We start from the raw sequence: 23,576 nt of genomic DNA, 5'->3' as shown, positions 1-23,576 counted from the left end.
AGGGCATTATGCCTAGTTCAGGCAGTGGAAGAGAGTCAGGGCCGGTGGAAGCACCAGGCAAATTAGGCAATCGCCTAGGGTACCACAGGTTTGGGGGCGACCCAGCAGCCACCAACTGCTTCCATCGGACCTGCTCAGAATTGTGAAAAAACTTTGTCCCGATTCCAGACACTGGTGGCAGCTGCAGGACCTCCTTCTTCCAGCCCTCAAGAACTGGAAGAGGAAATGTGCTGTGGGCCCGCATGGGCAGGAAGATGCCCAATCATTGTAGCTGGAAGGAGTGGCCGGAAGAAAAGACTGAGAGGGTGAATTGCAGCATCACCCGGGCCGCGCAGCAGGAGAGAGGCAGCATATCTGCTGAACGAGGAAGACAGTAGAGGCCTCCTGATGTTGTGGAAGTCCAAGAAGAAAGCTGCTGCCTACACCTAGGAGGGAGAGTAAAAGAAAAGAGTACATGTGTATATGAGAGTATATGGGGAGAGACAGCATGTGGGAGGAAAAAAAAAAAGGAGTATGTGTTTGTGAGAGAGAGCATTTGTGTGTGAGAAAGCATGGGGGGGTGTGTATGTAGGGGAGAGAGAGCAAGTGTATGTGTATTTGAGAGCATATGGAGGAGAGAGAGCAAGTGTGTGTGTATGTGAAAGCATGTGGGAGGAGAGTGAGTGTGTGTATGAATATGTGTGAGTAAGGGAGTATGCTTGTGTTTGAGCGTGTGTATGTGAAAGAGGAGAAAGTCTTTGTATGGAAGCCACCGCCTCCGCCCATTAATCCATGACAAGCTCAGACTGAAAATCAAAAGTTCCCAGGTATGACTGTGGGAGATTTTTTATCCTTATTTTTAAATTATAGGGTGGTGTTTATGTGTTTGCTGTTTTTAAATATTTTATTGGTGTTTGGGAAACCTTTCAAAATTTGCATGAGTCTTTAATTATTGGATATTCTATTCATCAGCTGTTTTGAAATTATTTTATTAGTATGATTTTACTATTATGAGCAATGATTTATATATCTTGATTTTATTGTTTGTTTCATCAGGAATGGTGAAATGTTTGTTTTTCCATTGTTGCACTGTATAGAGCAGAGCTTTCCAAACTGTGTGTCGGGACACGTTAGTGTGTCGCCTGCAGTGTGCAGGTGTGTCGCGCAAGCCCAGTCAACTCTGATGCGAGTTTGGGCTTTTTTTTTTCTAGAGATTCACTTTTTTTTTTCGGTTTATGGGTTGCTTATTATTGGGTGATTTTTGCTGTCAATCGCATTTTTTTGAGGGGCTTGGTGGGTGGAACGAGCCCAGCCATCCTTGCATTGGCTGCTGCTGCCGATGAGGCCTGGCCATGAGGAGTACTGACTGCAAGCAGCAGTGTCTGGTGATCATGGAAGGGAGTGAAGCACTTAACTGGCAACAATCAAAAAGACGAGGTACATGAGTGTGGGGGCCAGACATGTGCTGGGGGGAGAGAGATGAGTGAGTGGGGGGCAAACGTGCTGGGGGGAGGAGAGAGATGAGTGTGTGGGGGACAGACAATTTGTTTTATTGTTTCTCATAAATTATAACAATAACATGAATCTTGGAATATATATTTTTAATATAAATTTAAGGTTTTCATGAGATAGGTTGTACTGTGAAACATTTTATTTATGTATATATTTAAGGAAACATACATAAATTGTCGAAATATGTTTCGTTCGTTTAACCTTTAACCTCTGGTTTACTAGTAGACTGAATTACCGTGTCGTGAAATTATGTTTGTCTAAAAAGTGTGTCACCAACATGAAAAGTTTGGAAAGCTCTGGTATAGAGTCTGGCGTGTTGCATTTTACAATTCAGTTTTTGTCTGCAATTTCTATTTATACTTTATGTGGCTTTATTCTGTATTTGATGAGGGTCTGTGGTTCTGCATGCAAAGACTGAGATGAAGCATTCTGTTAGCATGCGGTTTCTCTGTAGGGATGTGTAGTAGCTTGGCCTGTTCTGTTTTCCTGATAGGAGGTGTATTGATGTTTTAGATTCTGGAGTAATATTTGTGGTATTCTTTTTCATAGGTGGAGTTGTTATTCTTTGAGTGTTGGCAGATAGTACTGTGTTGAATCGGGAGATTCATGGCCACATGAAACATGTTACAATAGGTGTGATGCCATATGAATTCCAAGTTGCAAAGTTTTCTTGTTGGCATCACAACAGTGCATGTAACTATCACAACAACGTGTATATAATTTTTACCTCAGAATGCCATTTTTCCATGTAAAATCTGTTATAAATGCATAAAATTGTGTATGGGGAGGTGCGGGGAGGTGGGGACGCCAGGCTGTAAGGTTTGCCTAGGGCGCCTAATGCCCTTGCACCGGCCCTGGGAAGAGTACAATCAAATAAGGCCAGCGGGAGAGAGTCCATTCCTCAAAACTCAAAAGACAGGTCAGCACTTTCACGGTTCCAGTTCCAGACAATGACGTCGAGATGCCTTGAAATTGCCGGCGAGGACCCCCCCCGAGTTACATGGGGCACACTCATTTAGGATTGGGGGCCGCATCACTGGCTAAGGAATTCGGTATGGAGGGGAACCGGATACAGCAGATTGGATGCTGGACACCGGACAGGTTCAAAGGCTATGTGACGGGGGAGTGGGGGAGGGGAGTTCTGGCAATGAATAGCCATTCCCACATTTATTATCTTGTCGCAGCAGGGCAAAGGGCAGCTGGTGACCATCGGCCGAAAGTGGCGTGGATGGTGGGTCATTCATTTATACACTGGATCAGAGAAAGAGGCGGCGACAAGGTCCGGTGCAGGCAACACTGGGCACACATCGAAAAAAAGTCCATCATAAAACGATGGGACAATAAGGAATGAAATGGGGCCAGCTGATTCCCAGGCTAGGGCTAACGATTTGGTGTCACAACAAGGAGTCAATTTGATAAATCACCACCAAAAGAGACATGACATTGATTAGCAGTGGCCCCCAACCTTTTTTGCACCAGGGACCGGCTTCAAGCAAGACCATTTTTCCATGGCCCGGCAGGGTGGGGTGGGGGTGGGGCAGGGGCGGGGTTATGGAGGGGGTTGGATTTTAGTGCACACTTATTTAATTATGACATTTATAATGTGAATGTGACTCAACTCACCATAGGTTCAGAATGAGTGGGAGCACCGGGCTTGTTTCCCTGGATCAGTGGGAGCACTGGGTTTGTTTTCCTGCAAAAGACGGTCCCATCTAGGGGTGATGGGAGACAGTGACACCCGAAAGTGTGTTCCTTATGTCCATTCTACTCCGTAATCTCGTGTCTGAGCGAGAGTTGGCCCTTTCTTTCAGGCGTATGTGTGAGGTGGAGGGAGCTCTCGCCCACCCATGAAAGGCATGGCGGCTCTCTACCTTTGTTAATTCTGGTTTTGTGGCTCTGAACGTGTGAAAGGTTGGCTACCCCTGTCCTAGCCATTCAGCTCCTATCTTGACACATCCATGCTGGAAAGTATAAAAAACGCGAACCCGATTTCCTGAAAGCCTTTACAGACGGGAGAGCGTGGCTACCACCACTACTATGTAACCCGTGCTCACGCCGCTCCAGCAGTGATGGGGGATCGGGAGGAAGGAGTGGGCGAGGCCGAATCCGCCCTCAGGCTCCGCCTATCTCCCTCCTCCTCCCCGCCCCCTCGTTCAAGCTGACCTCAATCTGCCCCGGAAGTCGTCACAGGCTCGCGTGGCTGCCCTGCCTTTACTTCGCCTCCTGGGCCGGCTCGGGCCACGCAACGATGGCCGAGTGGAAAGAGGAGGTGGATGTGTTGGTGCAGTGCATGGGTGAGGGACATTAACAGCGCCTTCCAGAGGAACCCCAACATGTAAGCACCGGACGGGGGAGGTTGTACTTCACTGCAGGGCCCTGCAGCCTCAGAAGGAGCTCCCGGGAAGCCCCTCTCTTGGGGGGGGGGGGGTTGTGCTGGGAGGGGGAGAGCAGAGAAGGGGAGTTCATTTTGTATATTTAATTAAAAAGAAAGCGGAATCAGAGAATAGAAAAAGAAAGGCGTTAAAAATGATGGAAACTTGTAGGCAAACTTCTGGTGCGTAATTGTAAAAGATGGACAGCGGACGTGATTTTGCTGTGAACAGGAATTGGGGGCGGGGGAGCCTTTAGACCAGGAGCCACGACACTGTGGCCAGATCGCCGACCCGCCCCACATAATGTGCTGTGCTGGGGGCCGCGCCTACTGAGGCCAGCCCGCCGCAGAGCAGAGCACACTGTCAGCGTTTAGTGCTGGACTGCGGCGGTGCCACGGACCGGCAAAAAAAACCCCCAACGGCCCGGTCATGGTCCGTGGACTGGTGGTTGGGGACCCCTGCATTAGAGCACCATGGCTGCTCCCAGATAGTCCGTAGATTGGTTTGGAAAGGAGCCCAGAGCTGAAAAGGAATAGAAAATAAAAAAAAACAACACAATATGCTTATTTAGATGGGATGGGGTCCACCTAATGGACAACAGAGACAGATTTGGACATTTTTGATGTGGATATTCAGAGAACAACTGAAGCACACATAAAATCCTGGAAAGGAGGGGGGGGCGGGCCCTAGTAATGGGGTTATAGGTTCTTCCAGCGGCGGCAGCTCGAAAGCCGAAAGCGGGGGCAACTCAGGTGCCATCAGATGGGAGGGGTGGGGGGCACCTGGGCTGATGGCCAGTATTTTAGTCTTAGTACATTTCGAACAGCCCCCAGGTAGGCAAACACAATATAAAACAAGAACAAGTAAGCCAGGCCGGGATCCAGCTGGCTGGGGGGGGGGCGAGTAGGTGAAATAATAAAATGAATACATGATAAAGACAGCACGGCGACGGCTTTCCCATTCCCCAGGACATCCTGCACATCGCGGCTTGATGAGGGGCAAAGAGGCGGACATAAATAACAAATAAATAAATAACGATGATAAAAGAAAAATAACTACTACAAAAGAAAAAACATCTCCTCGGCAGCGCGTATTGCACTAGCTAGGCTTAAGGTTTTTGTAATACTTTATTTACAGTTTATTTAAAGCTGTGGCCGATTATATATATATATATATATATATATATATAAGTGGATCGCCTTTTCTGTTTTGTGACTATATATACATACAGTTGTGCGCATAAGTTTACATACCCCTGGCAGAATTTGTAAGATGTGGAGCATTTTAAGAAACCATGAGTGATCAAGACAAAACACGTCTGTAATTTTTAATGGGTTTCAAATTAAACTATTTTAGGCATCACAGAATAGCACAATCATTAAACAAACCATAGCAGCAAGAGAAATAATAAAACGGTCCTGTTCAAAAGTTTGCAAACCCTTTAATATTTGGGTTGATAATATACACTCAAGTTAACACACACAGGTCAGGATGGCAATGTGCCTTGTTTCATTGTAATTAGTGTCTGTCAATAAATAATCAATGCGGTTTTTTTTTTTAGCTCTTGAGAAACCCTGTGCATTTCATTCAGGGCTGCACAGACTTTGGTGATTACTAAAGCATGGGGAAAGCAAAAGAAATAGGATCTGTGAGAAAATCAACTTTATAAATCAGAAAAAAAAAAAAAGATATAAAAAGATTCCAAAGATTTGAAAATGCCAAACACTGATCAAGAAGTGGAAAGTTATGAGCCAGGCCAGATTTCAGAAACAACTGCCAGGAAAATCTGTTGGGATACAAAGAAAAACCCACAAATACAGGCTTCTCTGGTGTGGGTGTGTCAGCATGCACAACAAGAAGATACTGGAACTAAAATGGGCTGCATGGTAGAGTGGCCAGGAAAAAGCCATTGCTGCACAACAAAACGACAAACAGCACCTAGAGAAACCTCAAAACTTCTGCTTGGAAAGGAGGCATCACCATCCCTACTATGAAGCTGTTTTAGGGGGTGCGTGAGCTACAGGGGCACAGGGAATTTAGTTAAAAATTGATGGCGGGATAAAATGCAACATCTTATCAGAAAATATAGGAGGAGAATGTGCATCCATCAGCCAGGAAAGCCGTGTACATGGCCCACTTGGACTTTCCCACATGACAATGATTCAAAACATGAAAGCCATCCCTTGAATGGCTGCAGCAGAAGAAAGTGAAGGTTCTGGAGTGGCCATCACAGTCTCCTGAACTCAACATCACTCAGCCACTTTGGGGAGAACTCAAACATGCAGTTCATGCTCAACAACCAAAGAATGTACAGGATCTGGAGGCTTTTTGCCAAGAGGAATGGGCAGCTTTACCCCATGAGAAAATAAAGGGCCTCATTCACAACTAGCACAAAAGACTGTAAGCCATCATTGATGCATAAGGGGGCAATACATGATATGGAGAACTAAGGGTATGCAAACTTTTGAACCCGACCATTATTTTTTCTCTTATTGCTATGGTTTGTTTAATGATTGTGATATTCTGTGATGCCTAATAGTTTAATTTGAAATCCATTAAAAATAACAGGCATATTTTGTCTGATCACTCATGTTTTCTTAAAATGCTACACATCTTACACATTCTGCCAGGGGTATGTAAACTTATGAGCACAATTGATATTCCACAATTGTAATTGGTTCCAAGATTAAAGTTAATGTGGTAAGTTATGTTTGGAAGACTTGGATTCCGGAGAACAGGTGTCCCGGCTTTTATTAGGGATGAGGGTTGGAGTGCGCAAGGACGAATAGTGCAGCATGCTTGTTTTAAACTTTTGGCACTTATGGTGCACTTATCTCACAAGGGATGTCACTTTTAGACCGCACATGATTTGTCTCAGAGAAAAACATTCCATGTTCAATTATTGGGGTACAATGAACAGAATCAATGCCGTCAAGCATTATATGGATCCTAGATTTTAAAAAATCAAACAGCAGAATCTTCTACTCAGAAATCCAGAATATTTCTTACATTTCGGCTACCTTTAACTTTATAAAACACATAGGGGCAATCCATGTCATTGTAAAGTTCACCAAATCCAGTCTCCGAGCCGAAGGCTCGTTATCCGGCTGCATTGCTCTTCCATCTGGATCAGAGCCTAAGGGTGAGAGGAGCGCGTTTTACTAACCTGGCAGAGGTGAAGAGAGCCGTGCCCGAGCCAAGCATCGGGGAAAAGCGGCAGCTGCTGCAGCAAACCCGGACCAAGTGCAAAGTCCCAAGCAGGGAAGGAGAAGCGCGGGCAGGACAGCCGCCTGCCGCCCGGGATGTCTCGGACTTCACTTCAGCCCTCCTTCCTCCACGCTCCCGGGCAGCGGCTCGCCTGGCACCCAGCGCCGAGCGCCCCATGCAGGCAGGTTAGCGGGAGCGGGAGCGGGGGCGGGGCGTGGTCACGCCCTCCCCCGCCCCAGTCTGCCGGGCTCGTGCTTGCTGCTGTCACGCTGCCAGCGTACGGCGCACGAGGAGGTGAGCTCGGCTGCGTCCGAGCTTCCCGTGCGTCTCGCGGACGGACAGGCCATGCTCTCTGTCCCACAGGAAGGGGGGGACGACCCACGCTCGCCCGAGAAAGAAATGCAAGAGGGGGAAAACAACTGCTGAAAATGGCCGATCCCCCAAGGAAGAAATCGAGGGGAGGATTAATGGCCACATCAAGTGGGCTGAGCACAAGTTCTCCCCCATTAGTTCCCTGCCAGTCTCGGGGGGGGGGAGGGGTGAAAGCACCCGGCCGCCTCCGTGCAACCTTGGCTCCGGCGAGCTGCAGCCTCCACGGGGCGCAACCCTAGCAGCTGCGAGCTCGGCTCCGCTTCTCTCGGAGGGCACATCTCCGCCATGGCAACAAGGGGAGAAGCCTGCCAGGCACCCCTTCCTGTCCCTGCCAGCCGTGCTATGCCTTTTCACAAGCCCGCTTGCCACCCGGGCTCTTGCAGACCTTGCCCTCCTTTGTCATTTGCCATTAGGGGAATGTCCCGGCGCGGGATGCTCGGAGATTTGTCTGTACAAGGGTCTCGCTCACACTTATTAATGCAAATCTAATGAAGTCAAACCAGTAATCCTTGGGGGTGAAGGGAAGCAGGTGCTGGCGTGTTTCAGGCAAAGACATTAATCTGGAGGCTTGCTTATTTATTTATCTAAGCATCTAATCACTTTCCATTGCATAAACTACCTAGAAAAACCTTTCCGTTTCTGCAAATGGATATTGCCGCCTTTCACCAATAAGAGCGGAAATGTTTTTCTCCCCTTCCTCTCTTTTAAATAAAAATAATGAAGCGATTAATATTTTTTCATTAATACAGTATTCTGCAGGGCAGCGCGAGTTCTCCGTTCCGAATCCTCTGAGCTGGAATTAATTTGCTAGGAAAATGGGATTTTGCTTGAATGCATTTCTGCCACCGAACTGCACAAAACACTTTGGAGTGTGAGACGAAGATGATCCAAGCCCAAAATGGAATAACAGGGTAAAAGCAAATGGGTTTCAGATTCACTTAGTGTGCATTGCCTTTAGGGAAAATAACAGTGAAAAGAAGGCTGTAAGTACCTTCTCTGTTTCTTGGTTCCTTATTTAGGTGCATTATTTTAGTTCAGGAGGATTAGAAAATATGAATGTTAGCCGCTCACAGTCAGAGGCCATTAGATGACAATAAAAGCTACAGAATTTTGCTGCAATTTTACCTAAATATAAAGATTTGCATTTGAAAAAAAATTCACTTTCTGAAAGTAATAATGTCCATGGCAACTGGCATTAGCAGATATTTGCCCTTGTATGGCTAGAAATTTTGCCTCCAGTTAAACCAATTGCCCCAGAGTGGGGCCAACTGGAACTCTGCTGGCCCCACCTTATACAGAGGACCACCTTGAAGCTAAAAGCATTCAGGGCCAGCTCTAAGGTAAATGGCAGGTTGGCCCCACCTTATACAGAGGACCACCTTGAAGCTAAAAGCATTCAGGGCCAGCTCTAAGGTAAATGGCACCCCTCCATCCTCCAGCCATTTTTTACCCATTTCTCTCTCCATCCAGGTATTCTCCCTCCTCACCCTCCCTCCAGGCATATTCTCCCCTCTCCTCCTAGATAGTCTCTGCCAGTTCTCCCTCTCTCCATCTAGTCTTTCTCCTTCTCCCTTCACATCCTGGGTCCTCTCTCTCTCTCTAGAGCCTGGATCTTCCTCACTCACTCCCCTACCTCCCCCATCATACCATTCCCTCCCCTCCTACAGTCTCCCCTTCCCTTACCAACCCATTATAGGTCTCCACCCTGTTCCCCACTCCCCACAGGCAGTCTCCCTCTCTCTGCCAACCACCACCCCTCCCCCTGCTGTATGTCTCCCTCCCACTCCTTGCCCACCATCCCTAAATATCAAATGTTAAAAAAAAAAGCATAGGTCCCTGCAATTCCCAGTATTCTTAATCTCCCCCTCCAGCCATATCTCCAGTTTTTCTTTGAGCGAGCAGGAGCAGCGCTTAACACACATCAGCTTCCCGTGCTATGCTGTGCCCTCCCCCCCATCAGAGGAAGCTGATGCACTGTTAAGCACTACTCCTGCCAGCTCAGGGCGGGCTGGAGGCAGATCCAACCCAGACCAAAGGCGATGCCAACATAGCCCCCTTGGCTCAGGGCACCCCAGGCTGGCTGTAAAAGCTTCCTTTCCGTGGCTACAAACTCCGACTGAACAAAGGGACCAGCTTGCTTCAGGGGGTATGGGAGGGATCCCACTCACCCCCCCCCCTCGGGTTCAGACGTGGGTAGAGGAGAGAAGTGGGCTTTACCTCTGGCATGGGGAGTTTAGGGGGATTACACACACACCCCCAAGATATGACCTCTAAGACTCCTGCTGTAACCAGTGGGGCCCTCATACTGGTGAGGCACAGAACAGTTAGGGATGTGGCTAGGGGGCTGAGGGGGGGGGGGGGTAATTTTCAAAACTACTTTTGAAAATTACTACGCTACGCTACTTTGCACACCTACCTCTTTTTAAAAATGACCCCTTTTCGATTTTTTTCCCCTTCTTCTTTGGTGTTCTGGAGAATCCTTCCCCTCTAAAGTGGTCTGCTTGGGCCAAAACGGGGAAAGGAGAGAAGCAGCGGCAGTTTCGCAGGCAGTAGGACCATTTAGGCTCAGGGCTGCAGCCAGGATCATTTTTTTTCTTAGTTGCCACCGCGATCGAGGAGGATTGCACAAATCTCAGAGTCACAGTCGGGAGGAGAGGAGGAAGCTGCAAGCCCGCTCAGCGGTTTGAGGCTGCGGCGCAGTTCACAAAACCTGGCAGGGCCAAGATTGGGGGGGGGGGAGGAGGAAGGGAGCAGTAGGGGCTGGTATCAAGCCCAAGGTGGTGTCGTCAGCAGGGCTGCTTTCACCTATAGGCGTAAGCACACAAGACTCTGTCCCAGTGACCCCACTGGCCCCAATACCCCCTAATCTCTGGCGGCAGAAAAGGACTCTGCTTCCTGCACCAGCACAGGTTAGGGGAGAGCCTGGAGCAGACAACGCACAGGGGAGGTGCCAGAGCTTCCATTAGGCAAAGTAGGCGGTCGCCTAGAGCACCAAGATTTTGGGGGTGATAGAATCCTGCCTGTGTCAGGTCCAGAGGGGGTGCCCTGCCACCACAGGAGGAAGCACTGTGCTGGATCCACTGCCATGTTGGGGTGCATGACAGACCAAAGATATGCCTAGGGCGCCAAATATGATTGCACAAGCACTGGCACGGTGCAAAACAAGGAGCCCTCTGCTCCCTAATTTAGCCCCTCCCTTTCTCTTGTTCACCCCCCCTCCCTTCCTATTTGCAAAGAAGAGGGAGGTGGGGGTGATGAAGCTGGCATGGGTAGAAGAACAAAGATAATTTGTGATCCTTTATTCTGTATTTGGTGAGGGTCTTGTGTTTTAAATGTGTGAAATAGCGCACTAGTGTGTAGGTTTTGCAAAGCAATCTTTAGTATAATTGTTCTTAAGAACATGCCATACTGGGTCAGACCAAGGGTCCATCAAGCCCAGCATCCTGTTTCCAACAGTGGCCAATCCAGGCCATAAGAACCTGGCAGGTACCCAAAAACTAAATCTATTCGATGTTACTGTTGCTAGTAATAGCAGTGGCTATTTTCTAAGTCAACTTAATTAATAGCAGGTAATGGACTTCTCTTCCAAGAACTTATCCAATCCTTTTTTAAACACAGGTATACTAACTGCACTAACCACATCCTCTGGCAACAAATTCCAGAGTTTAATTGTGGTTTGAGTGAAAAAGAACTTTCTCTGATTAGTTTTAAATGTGCCACATACTAACTCCATGGAGTGCCCCCTAGTCTACTATCCAAAAGAGTAAATAACCGATTCACATCTACCCGTTCTAGACCTCTCATGGTTTTAAACACTCTATCATATCCCCCTCAGCCGTCTCTTCTCCAAGCTGAACAACCCTAACCTCGTCAGCCTTTCCTCATAGGGGAGCTGTTCCATCCCCTTTATCATTTGGTCGCCCTTCTCTGTACCTTCTCCATCGCAACTATATCTTTTTTGAGATGCAGTGACCAGAATTGTACACAGTATTCAAGGTGCGGTCTCACCAGGGAGCGATACAGAGGCATTATGACTTTCCCATTAGAAGATGTGTTGGTTTTTTAGGACCAGGAGGAATATTTGCAGTGTTGCCTTTTCATACAAGGTTGTTGCTGTTTGAGTTCTGGCAGTTAATGCTGTTTTGGTACAGGTTTGCTATATAGGCTCTGAGTGACTTTATGGATGGTTTTATGTTACTTCACAAAGTGCCAGGTAATGGAGGGTCATCATGTCACCGTTACTGAAATGGAAACATAATTTGAATGTTTTTCCTATGGAGAGGAGGAAGGCAAAACATTTCAGTTCACCCCAGCCAAGTCATTTCAGACATTATCTTCAAGTAAGGATGTGCATTTGTGTTGAATGAATGAGCAAATACAAGAAATAAGGCCATTTTTGGTTAATACAAATAATGAACTAAAAGTTAGCTTCGGCCAAAGATATCAGAAAATGTTCAGGTCTTTTCATATTCGTGTATTTAAAAAAAAACAGGTTGCATGTGGGACCAGGCTTCAGCCCATTTTCTGGGCTCCGATCATGAAGGCCTAAGCCTGACCTCTCTTCTATTTATTTATTTTTAATTTTTATATACCGATATTCTTACATTCAATGTAAATCAAACTGGTTTACATAAAACAGTAAAAGCAGGAAATATAATTCCGTTGTCTGATACAATGAACATTTATAATTTTAACTAGTTAACAAGCCTAAAAGAGACTCAGACCTAGCCCCATAAGCAAGCCTGCCAGCAACTTCCCTCTTGATTCAGCGACTAGAAATTATATCCGCCGCACGGAGGATGCTTTGCAGTGATGTAACTGCAGCACCGTCCACTAGAGTGAACGGCGCTATTTTGTTGTTCAGTTGTGCAACAAAATGGCCCCATCCACCCTGAAGGAATGCACCGCAGTGACATCACATCCTCCAGGCACACGATGTCATTTTTAATCACCAAATCAAGAAAGAATATGCCAGAATGCCTGCTCCTGCTTTTCTGAGTCTAGTCTGGGCCCATGCCCAGGCAACTGGAATCTGGCCTTGGGCCAGGCCTAGGCTTCAGATCTGGGCCTAGGCACCTGGACCCCATCCTCTTGTGTTGGACCCAGCCCTAGATCTGGGTTCTGCCTGTTTTTCTTTTTACATTAAAGTCAATGGGGCCTTCCCCCATTGACTTTAATGTAAAATGAATATATATTTTCCTTTCAAATGAACTTGCTGAATGACAGTGAGCTATGAAACAAATGGACGAGCTGAAAGAATTTTTAGACCCCGCACATCCCTACCTTCTAGCAATGTAGTATGAGTTTGTTTTAATTGACAGACTGAAGAACAGAGCAAGAAAGCTGCCGGGGGTATGTTGGATGCTCTGGCCCACAGCCTCAGAAGGCCAGGGGGGGGCTGGGAATAAAACCATTCTGCTTGTAAACTCGGGAAGGGAGGAGCCCCCCCATTTTGAACTACCTGAGAAGATGGCATGCGGCACCGGTTAAGCATAGACGGAGCAGCCGAGCAGGGAAGGCGCGCTGTGCGAGCTCTCGGCACCAATAGGAGCTCAGAGGTTGGGAGGGCACTGTAAACATGGTTGGGGAGGGGAGGAACGTGACCCTGAATGAAAGAAGAGGTGAGGGGAGTTTTCAGAGAATTTTGGAGGGGGGGGGGCGTGGTTTAGGCTTGGTGTGGCAAATGGGAGCAGAGGAGAATTTGGGGGCATTAGTTACTGGCTATAGGTTTGGGGGGTGGGGGATGTCAGTCTGCGTTTTGGGTGGGTAAAGTCACCCCGGTAGCTTTTGGGATATTGGCTGTGAGCGGTGTGTGGAAACCTATAAGCAAGCCACAGCACAATTTCAGTGAGGAGTTAAGCTGACGGGGGGGCAGCGGCGTGTGCTAGTTTATGGGGGGGGGGGGGGGGGGGAGAGAGAGAGAGCTGGAGTGAGGTCTGTCCCGTACTGGGCATCCGGGGAAGTAATGCCAGGGCGGCAAATTAAATAGCGATCGTAACTTAGGTGAGAGTAAGATAAAGCAAAGGGTACAAACGGGACGGGTGCGCAGTACACCCTGATTTTATCCTTTATTTTGTCTTAGACACAGTTACAGAATGCACCGCTTTAAGCTTGGGCAGGCATCAGAAACGCTGTAGATAATGAATGATAAGATTTCCTCTGCTTAAAATTAAAGCGAGAGCCTTGCTGCCATTTCATGGTGGTCGACCATTGGCATGCAGGACAGTAAAATCAGCCACACAAGATATCTTGGTTTTGTTTTTTTTTTATTTTAAAGCTAGTAGGCACAGGAGAAAAGGTCGCCAGTGTCATAAGGCACGAACAGCTGTAGTATGGGACCATCTTCTCATGATTTGGATCCTCCTGACACGAGACCACGATTGGACCATCTGCATCCAGGTATCTACTGAAAGAGAGAGAGAGAAAAAAAAAAACACCACACCACAAACACAACCCTTTCAACCATTTAAATACTAATACCGTGGGGCCGGTAGAATAAGCTGAGCTGAAATTCAGTGCAGGGTTTCTTAATGCACAAATAATAATAAAAAAAAAAAAATTAACTCCTGATTCAGTAAGGTATTGGAATGCTGATACATCAGGAGTTAAAAGAAAAAATGCACAAACTGGAAAATGTGCGCAAAGAAAAAAAGGTTCATGCACAGAAAAACACGACTTACCCACTGAAGTCTTCAGCGGTGCACCAAGCCTGTTTTCTGCATATAAAATCCCAGCACCAGAATTCTTGCTTCCGCTCACTGGAAATTTTACTCCATCTCTGACCACCATTCCCCCCTCTACATTTTTCTGAGCTGCGTGTGGATGTGTCTCGCTGTTGAGCAAGTAATGTTTGCACACGAGTGGTGGGGGTAACGAGAGAGACTGATTCTACCATACAGTGTGCCACTATTTACCACTTCCACTAGTCCACCACCATGGACCTAGGTTCTTCAATCTCTCCAGCTTATCAGCTTCTGTTTTCTTTGCTTTTCATCATCATCTCTTCTCATTCCTCCCAAGCCTCTCTCACATCTTTCAGCTCTCTCGCCTACCTCTCCATTTTCCTATCGCCTAGCTTTTTGTCTTCCCGTTCCTCCTCCGTCTGCATACTATCCATCATCCCACATAGACGTCTCTGTTTCCATTCGTAACCCTTGCCACCGACAACCATTTCCACCGTCTCCAGCATCCACCTTTCTGCCTTCTCCTCTCCTCTCCCCACCCATCCTAGCACCTGCCCTTCTGCCCCGCCTTCTCATATGGATAGGCATGGCTTAATTGTGAAGAGCCAACATGAATTTAAGAAGGGGAATCTTCCTTCCCAATCTGTTACAATTCTTTGAAGATTCAAAAAAAAAAAAAAAGCATGTGGACAAGTTGTATCTGGATTTTCTGCAGGGATTTGACAGGCCCTCATGATAAAGACTCCTCATTAATTTACAAAGTGATGAGATAAGTGGCAGTGTCCTTTTGTGGACTGGCAATTGATTCAAGGATAGGAAACAGAGTACGATTATATGATCAGTTTTCCCAAAGGATAGAGGCAGAGAACAGAATGTGCGAGGGATACGTACTGGGACAAGCGTTTAGAAAAAAAATCATTAATAATCTGGAAAAGGCAGCAATGAAGGAGGTGATCAAATTTGCAGATGGCACACAATTATTCAGGCAGACTGAAGAATCGCAAAAGGACCTTGGAAGACAGGGAAACTGAAAATCTAAATAGCAGATGAAATTGAATGTAGGCAAGTGCAAAGCAATACATATCGGGGAAAAGCAATCCTAACTGTATGTACTCGATGCTGGGTTCCATATTAGGAGTTACCACTCGAGCCAAAATCCTTGGCTCAGTGTACATCAGTAGACAAATATGCAAACAGATTTGGAAAGGGAGAATATCATGATGTTTCTGTATAAATCTATGGTGTGACTATAGCTTGAGTGCTGTTTGCAAGTCTGGATAGCCCATCTTAAAAAAGGTATAGCAGAATGGGAAAAGGTACAAAAGATGGTCAACAAATGATAAAATGGTGTTAGGGCCAGTGCTAGCCTTTCTGCTGCCCTGTAACAACAATTTCTGGGTTTTTAAACAAACACTTTATTTTTGCTGTTTTCCAATAATCAACACACAATAAAGACTGTCAGTCTCATACCCTGTCCCCGGCTCCATTTCCTGCCAAAATAAATCCTGTTCCCTCCAGCGACTCAAACTTTCAAAACTGACATGCCCCCTGAACCGCTCTTACCCATCTGTGGGTCCAGAACTGCTAAATGTGGCTGGAGCGATCCCTGGGTCTCCTGCCCATGACTGTATGTAAAAATGGTGCTGGCTGGCCGGTGCCATTTTATTTTATAGAAATACATGCACTTCTGTGGTACCCACCAAAAGGCCCCACAAAGATAGATATTTGGAACAGACTTGGCATTCGGCCTATTGTGACGGATGTGGCCTTCATAAAGCCTGGAGTAAACTGAATTACTATAATGATATAGAAGACTCCAATACCAAAACTGCACTTACAGCCAGCACTCAAACAGTAACAACCCTACTTATGAAAAGGCAACACTACCAACGTTATACTAGCCACTAATACACCTCCTATTAGGAAAATAGAGCAAAGCTGGCTGCTATAGTTCCTTATACAGAAACTACATGCTAGCAGGACACTTTACCGCTAGACAGACCCTCACCAAATACAGAAGAAAGAGACTATAAAGTATAAACTGAAACATGCAGAAAATCTGAACTGAAACCTACAGCAAGCCAGATTCCATATTCAGTGCAACAATGGAAAAAAACAAAACAACATCACCTCATAAATCAAACAATAAATCAAGAAATAAAATTCATCAATCATAATAAAACCATACTAATAAAGAATTTTTCCAAACAGCCAATGAATAGAATAATTTCCAATAATTAAGAACTCATATAAAAACTAAATCTTTTCCAAACTGCAATAAAATATTTCAAAATAGCAGACACACCAAACACTTAATAATAAAAACTAATAGGAATGGAAAAATCCCTCGCTCTCCATACCTGCAAGCTGGATTTCCATTCACCATGAGCTTGCATGCATTAGTGGGGTAAGGAATAGGGGAAGTGCAAACTTTCTTCTCACCCTCAGGCTCCTTTTCTCTTCCCTTTCTTTGGCTGCCAGTGGCATGGGATCCATCTGGAGCCCCACTGGGGCCTCTCTTGGTCTTCTGCTGCTGCCACTACCCCATACCTCATTGGAGAAGGCAAAAGCCTGTTCCTTCGTTGCCACATGCCTCGTTGGGGGAAGAGGGCAGGAGCTGTTCCCCTGCTCCTCCTTGTGTGCCAGTTCTGTGTTTGAATTCAGAGCTGGCATTTCCTCTATGCATTGAGAAATCAGCGTAGAGGACATAACCAACCCCACGCACTTTGAACGCACTCGCAGGGCCGGCATACGAGAACCAGCCCAAGGCACTCCCACTTCTATAGCAGGTCCAGGTCAGAGTGGTGGTCGTGTGCGGTATGTACAGCCCTGTGAGGCACACTGCATGGCTGTATATGCACACACCTTGGAAAGAACAATGCCCCTGAGCAGGAGTAACATTTCCAGCCCTAAGAAAAGTTAAGCTAGCACATCTCTCTGCATTGGATGGCGGTGGGGAGTAAATGCCTTCATTTGCTTGGGATTTCAATGCGAGGGTGCTGAGCATAGCAATACGCACCGTTTTATGCACAAACCTTGCTATATCAGAAATACAATTTGCACACAGCTGCGGGTTTAATCTGTGTGCTTTGCCGAGTGCATCTTATTATGTAATCAGCTCCTATATCTGTCCTTCAGGAAAAACCAATAAAGAAAATTCCACCACTGCAAGATTTTTTTTTTTTTTTAAGTCTTTATACCTTTTGAAAGTGTTAATTGCACTTTGCAGTCCCTTCGCGTGTGGGAAAAGCGAACGGAGGAGACATGACAGCTTAGTTTTAAATATGACTTCTTTTTTTTTCTAATTTGGTGTCTCTAGTGTTTGTGTTGTGATTTAGGAGAGGGTTGTTGAAGCAACAGAATCGGAAAGAGTCTACTTACCTTCTGCACTTATCTTCCTGGGAACCTGAAAAGAAAAAAGGAATATTAAAGAAGAAAAATATAAAATATTTCCTTAAAAAACTGTGAACTGTTTCTACAACTTACCTGTTTCAGAATGAAACCCCACCTTTTAACGGCTTCCTGTTTCCACTGAAACAAACCAGAAGAGACACATGTTCATTTTGTCAACTCCGTGAGTTAGTCCATAAGAAATTGCAATCTGTCTCCATTGGACTTAACCTACCTGGTTTTGCTGTAACCCAAGTTTTTATCCCAGCCCCTCCTCTCAACCTCCAGGAGACTCGCACCCGCATCTAAAATATCGCTGAAAAGGGGTGGGACTGCAGGGAAAGCACTAGGATTTCCCCCTTAAATCGTGGCAGGCCCTCAAGAACACAGAGAAAAAGAGAGAGAGAATTGGAGAACCTCAGGAAAAAAAAAAACTGTGGCACCACAAGCCAGAAGTCTGTATTTTGGGGTGCAACATATAAAAAAAGGCAGAACCTAAATAAATATCATATGGTGGGGGAAAAAAAAATATATCAGGGGAGACTGGGTAGAGCACCCCCATTCAATGCCCACCAGTCATAAACACCTTCACTGACTCAGTGGACACCGCTTTGAAGTCCTTTGTCTGCAGATGGACAGACACACAAACCCCTTAAACGGACCTCAGTCTCTAGGGGACTGCCCCCCAGCCAGCTTTTCCCCTCCTTGTCCTGTTGCAGGCGTGGACCCTTGGACATGGTGGAGCTGGTGCAACCTGCAGGCGAAGACCCCTGCAGGTCCCCACCGTCAGCTGGCCCAACTGGAGCTTCACCTATACCAGCCCTCATTCCCCTTAGGTTTGAACCCTCAGGGGCCGGGGCCGCACCTTCTTAGGGCGGGGGCCTCTGCAGACGAGCTGGATGTCCATGGAGAAGATCGGGTCATAGGCCAGAATCTGTGGCAAGCTGGTTGAGGTATAGTCAGAGACAGGCAGAGTCAAGGCAGCTGAGTTCAAGAGTGGTTGAGAGTCAGGCAGTGGTCAGTGGCAAGCGGAGTATAAGCAATAGTTGTAGGTCACAGGCTGAAGTCAAAACCAAGAGATCCACCCAGGTCAGGGAAGCAGGTAGGGGAGACGAGGAGCAGCACAGACAGGCACACAGAAGAACTGAAGACTGACACAAGACGAACTAAAGATGGACACAGGCCAGGAGACGAAGACTAGGAACAAAGAGCAGAACACAGGAACAAATGCTGAGGCAACTTGTTCTACTACAAAATAATGGACCTATTGCCAGGCGTGGAATGCAGGGAGAAGGTCCTTATATTAGGGCTAAGGCTTTGTGAGATCATCAGGGGGCACTGAGGGGATTTCCGTCGTGGGGCCCTTTAAGTTTGCAGCAGTCCGGCAATCATGCACCTATGAGCAGTCCTGGAGGGAGTCAGCGGCATCTTTCTGCGTGTTGTGTCAGGCCCTGCCTTAGTGCGGCCCAGGAGGGGTCCATGGCATCGGGAACCGGCAAGCATGGCTCGGGGCTGGGAGGTAAGTAGAGTGGCGGTTCGTGGGGCCGACCCGTGAACCCACCAAACACTACAAGTCCACCGTATGGTTCCCTTCCTTGGCCAAGGGCCAGAAGAAAAATTAGGCGGGTCCTGAGCCTACGTAGATGGAGTTTGGATTTGATTACTCGCCTTTCCAAATCAGAGATCATGGCAAGTTACTGCCAGGTATACATTAAGTAGGGTTTCTATTTACTAAGCATTTATCTCATAGACCCAAACGAGAGAAAACCTTTTAACGAGTGACCCCTTAAGTTTGTGCCTGAGGCAATGGAGGGGTGAATGAAGGCTCACAATGAGCATCAGTTGGGAGAAATGGGGTTTGAACAGCCTGCTGCTCTAAACCACTTCCCGAGAGGGGTATATCCTTCCAGGCCCAAATTGAGTCCCACCCCACCCTTTGTTCACCTCTCATACTGGACTTAACCAAATGCTTAGTCTTGTCCTTTTTGCCTCCATGCCCGCCCCCTCAACAGGGTTGCCCGAACTTTCCCATTTGGGTCTGACTCTCCTTGTGGGAGCAATGCCCTGGCTTCTAAGAAGAGTGGAAACTGCCCTGGTGCTTCTGATGTTGTTCTTTACATTACATTGCTGATACCCACGCGCCATCTTCTCCCACAACCCCAGCTGGGGCCCCCACCCATGAAAACTTTCTAAGGGCCAAAGAAATAAAAGTTCTCATCCCTTGTTCTGGCCTTTGGATGATGCGGTTCAGCCAGAACCCTCCTGGGGGGGAGGGGGGGTGGCAGTGTATCTGCCAAAAAGTTTTACCTACATTCGCAGTTTAAGAGTAAGGGAGGCTGTGCCTGGCCATGACCTGGGATCTGCCCTGCTTTGGTGCTGGTAGCTCCGACTTCAAGATACAGGGTGGCTTCCTTGACCAGAAGCTGAGCAAGCAGAAAAGGCTTTGCCTAACTGTCCCATTCTAAAACCTCAGTCCTGCCCCTGAAGATATTGACATAAGAACAAGAAATTGCCATGCTGGGTCAGACCAAGGGTCCATCAAGCCCAGCATCCTGTTTCCAACAGAGGCCAAGCCAGGCCACAGTTACCAACTTGGGAAGCTTGCTGGGCAGACTAGATGGACCATTTAGGTCTTTTTCTGCTGTCATTACTATGTTACAAGTACCTGGCAAGTACCGAAAAACTAAGAAGATCCCCGTGCTACTGATGCTAGTAATAGCAGAGGCCATTCCCTAAGTCTGATTGGGATACAGGATTGCTGGGGGGTTTTCCCCACTTTTTACAGCAACTTGAGAGCTTTGGATCCCAAATATGAGAGCCGTTTGCAACATTCATAATATATATGTTAAACCTAACTGGAATATTCTGGACTTGACTGAATACCATGAACCCACAGGATGTTGTGTTGAGAAATAGTATAGTGATAGGTGTATAGTACCATCCACCTGGCCAAAATGATAAGACAGACAACAAAGTATTGCGTGAAATAAGGGAAGCTAACCAATTTGGTAATATAGTAATAAAGGGAGATTCAATTACCCCAAAATTGACTGGGTAAATGTAACATCAGAACATACTAAAGAGGTAAAGTTCCTGGATGGAATAAATGACTGCTACATGGAGTAATTGGTTCAGGAGCCAAAAAGAGAGGGAGCTATTTTAGATCTAATTCTTCGGGGAATACGGGATTTCATGACAGAGGAAACGATGGTGGGGCCACTTGCCAATAGTGGTCATAATCTGATTAAATTTGAATTAATGACTGGTAGAAGTACAATAAGTAAATCTACAGCTCTAACACTAAACTTTCAAAAAGAGAGAGTCTTTGATAAAATGAGGAAGATAGAAAAAAAAAGGTGCAGCTACAAAGGTTAAGCATGTATAACAGGCATGGACATTGTTTAAAAATACCATCTTAGAAGAGCAGTCCAGATGTATTCCACGCATTAAGAAAAGGTGGAAGGCCAAACGACTATCAGCTTGGTTAAAAAGTGACATGGAAGAGGCTATTTTAGCCAAAAAATAAACAACTTCCTTTCAAACATTGGAAAAAAGAACCATTTGAAGAAAACAGGAAAAGCATAAGCATTGGCAGTTAAAATGTAAAATATTGACAAGAAAGGCTTAATAAGAATTTGAAAAGAAGCTGGCCATAGAGGGTAATATATATTTCAAGCAGGAAGCCTGCAAGAGTCAGCTGGACTGTTAAATGATCGAGGGGTAAAAACGGGCACATAGGAAGATAGGCCAATCATGGAATGACTAAATTAATTCTTGCTTCAGTGTTTACAAATGAAGATGCTTTAAAGGGTGATGACTCAGATAAACTGAACCAAATCACAGTGAACCTGGAAGATGTAGTAGGCCAGATTAAAAAACCTAAGAGTAGCAAATCATCTAGACCAGATGGTATACACCCCAGTGTTCTGAAAGAACTCAAAAATTAAATGTCAGATTTATTACTAGTAATTTGTAATCTATTAAAATCATCCATTGTACCTGGAGATGGAAGGTGCCAATGTAACCGCAATATTTAAAAAGAGCTCCAAGGGTGATCTGGGAAACTGTAGTCCAATGATCCTGACTTTAGTGCTGGGAAAAATCATGGAAACTATTCTAAAGAACAAAATCACAGAACATATAGAAAGACATGGTTTAATGGGACACAGCCAACATAGATTTACCCAAGGGAAGTCTTGCCTCACAAATGTGCAACACTTTTTTGATGATAAAATTGAGTCAGTAGATGTAGTGTATTTGGATTTTCAGAAGGCATTTGACAAAACTACCTCAAGAGAGGCTAAGAAAATTTAAAAGTCATGGGATAAGATGCAATGTACTTTTGTGGATTGTAAACTAGTTGAAAGACAAGAAACAGAGAGTAGGATTAAATGGCCAGTTTTCTCTGTGGAGAGAGGTAAACAGTGGAGTGCCACAGGATCTGTATTTGGACAGATGCTTTTTAATATATTTATAAATGGTCTGGAAAGGGGAACGATGAGTGATCAACTTTGCAGATGACACAAAATTTTTCAGAGTAGTTAAATCACAAGTGGATAGTGATAAATTGCAGGAGGACCTTGCGAGACTGGAAGATTGGACAACCAAATGGCAGATTAAATTTAATGTGGACAAGTGCAAGGTGATGCATATAGGGAAAAATAAACCACATTGTAGGTACACAATGTTGTTTCATGTTAGCACAGAAGAAAAAGATCTAGATGTCATAGTGATCAATACATTGAAATCGTTGGCTTAGTGTGCTGTGGTAGTCAAAAAAGCAAACAAACATTAGGAAAGGAATGGTGAATAAAACGGAAAATGTCATAATGCCTCTATCGCTCCCTGGTGAGACCGCACCTTGAATACTGTGTACGATTTTGGTTGCCGCATCTCAAAAAAAGATATAACTGTGATGGAGAAGGTACAGAGAAGGGCGACCAAAATGATAAAGAGGATGGAACAGCTCCCCTATGAGGAAAGGTTAAAGAGGTTAGGGCTGTTCAACTTGGAGAAAGACGGCTGAAGGGGTACATGACAGAGGTCTACAACAATGAGAAGTCTAGAACGGGTACATGTAAATCGGTTATTTCCTCTTTCAGATAATAGAAGGACTAGGGGGCACTCCATGAAGCTAGTAAGTAGCAATCAGAAAATTCTTTCACTCAATGCACTATTAAGCTCTGGAATTTGAATTCAGAGGATGTGGTTAAGGCAGTTTACTTAGCTGCGTTAAAAAAAAAAAAAAAAAAAAAAAAAGGTTTGGACAACTTCCTGGAGGAGAATTCCATAAATTGCTATTAGTCAAGTGACTTAAGGCAGGGCTTCCCCAAACCTGTCCTTGGGTCCCCCACAGGCAGTGGGGTTTTCAGGATATCTACAATGAATATGCGTGGAGATAAATGCATATACTAAGTCTCCACGGTATGCAAATTCATCTCATGCATATTCACTGTGGCTTTTTCCTGAAAACCCCAACTGGCTGTGGGGGTCCCAGAAACAGGTTTGGGAAATAGCCACTTGCTTATTACTGGCATTGGTGGCATGAGATCTGTTTAATGTTTCGGTATTTGCCTGGTACTTGCATCCTGGATTGGCCACTGTTCAAATTAATGAAGGTGAAGAAAACCTTGTTTACCATCTAAACCTGACGAGAACTATTTGGCTTCCTGTGACTAGCAACCTGACACCATGCTCATGCCATTGTTATGCTGGGGCTCCTGTGCTCCCCGACACAGCCCCAGCCTATTATTGACATGGGGATGGTACATCTGGACATGGACATGCCTGGGGTTCGCCAGGGAACAGTCGGCAGACTCGCCCTTGTGTACCTACTCTGGGTGTGCATGGTCACAGGCAGGGTCACGTTGCCCCAGGGGCCTCCCTGTGGTCAGGATCTCTTCCCTCAGGGTTCCAGTGTTGCCTGTAGTCAGATGTGGCCTCGGCCATAGGCGCCATCCACCAGAGGTGCCATTACACGAGAAGCACTGGTCTCTTCCCTCCCCCTGCACCAGCACTAAGGAGCACAGCGGCCTGGGGGCTGCAAAAAAAAAGTCACCTT

At 46.0% G+C, this 23,576-nt stretch overlaps 1 protein-coding gene and 1 long non-coding RNA gene across 3 annotated transcripts in view; both read right to left on the bottom strand.

Moving 5' to 3' along the window:
* Positions 1-7,308, bottom strand: part of CHST8 (carbohydrate sulfotransferase 8) — a 556,907-nt gene extending 549,599 nt beyond the window's left edge. For both annotated transcript variants that reach the window (XR_003857691.1, XM_029608352.1), the window contains exon 1: positions 7,030-7,308. The gene's annotated coding sequence lies outside the window, so the exon portion shown is untranslated. The remainder of the gene's footprint in view (positions 1-7,029) is intronic.
* Positions 7,309-13,741: 6,433 nt separating this feature from the next.
* Positions 13,742-17,630, bottom strand: LOC115096119. The gene is made up of 3 exons (XR_003857978.1): positions 17,612-17,630; positions 17,507-17,531; positions 13,742-13,845 (listed from the first exon to the last, which is right to left on the bottom strand). It is a non-coding gene; the product is annotated as an uncharacterized LOC115096119 (long non-coding RNA).
* Between the last annotated feature and the right edge of the window lie 5,946 nt (positions 17,631-23,576).

This window comes from Rhinatrema bivittatum, chromosome 7, assembly GCF_901001135.1.
Source record: "Rhinatrema bivittatum chromosome 7, aRhiBiv1.1, whole genome shotgun sequence".
Lineage (NCBI taxonomy): Eukaryota > Metazoa > Chordata > Amphibia > Gymnophiona > Rhinatrematidae > Rhinatrema > Rhinatrema bivittatum.
The sequence above is the reverse complement of the archived record's forward strand: the minus strand, read 5'-3'. Positions and strand labels throughout refer to the sequence as shown.